Below are 699 nucleotides of genomic sequence, written 5' to 3' on the forward strand. Positions count from 1 at the left end.
TAATATATTTAGTGCTACTGGTCCTCTGTTCATCAAGTATTTGTCTACCAGTGAGGATGACTTTTCCTATACTGGGATTTAAAGATCGATTTTCTCAATAATTATTTATTGAAAAAGTCGGTCGTGACAGACTTGGTAACCAGAGCCAGGCTGACTGTAGGAAGCCACTAGGTGCGATCGCTAATTTAATTATTAGCATGACAGTGTTTATTCTTGTTTTTACAAATGTAGTCATTTTTCTGACAGTCAGCATAAAAATTTATGATCTGATTACTCAGAATTTTTGCCTACTTTTGTAGATGGCCGGCAGCGACTGCGAGTCTCAAATGTTCGCCAACGTGCCTGAGGGGTTCGTCAAACTCCTCTCCTTCATCGTTCAGGTCACGATGGGGCCATCCGTGCGCCCAGTCTTCACGCTTTATCCACACAAGATCAACGACAGTCTGACCATGCACCAGGCCGCGGTGCAATTTAGGGGAGGGCGTGTTGAGATGCGCCACTTCCGTTTCTTGGGGAGAGCCATGCCTACAGAGAGGCATGCTATGCAGATGGCAGCCCACGAGGCGATAGCTCGTCTTCGGGATGTCCTTCCTGCAATGAAGACCTGTCGCTACCGCTACCTTCCTTGCCACGTGCCTTACACCTGTCACTACTCATTCTCTTGCCCCAGAGGAGAGCAAGACGAGGCCTTTGAGATGA

Source organism: Triticum aestivum, unplaced genomic scaffold, assembly GCF_018294505.1.
Source record: "Triticum aestivum cultivar Chinese Spring unplaced genomic scaffold, IWGSC CS RefSeq v2.1 scaffold1764, whole genome shotgun sequence".
NCBI lineage: Eukaryota > Viridiplantae > Streptophyta > Magnoliopsida > Poales > Poaceae > Triticum > Triticum aestivum.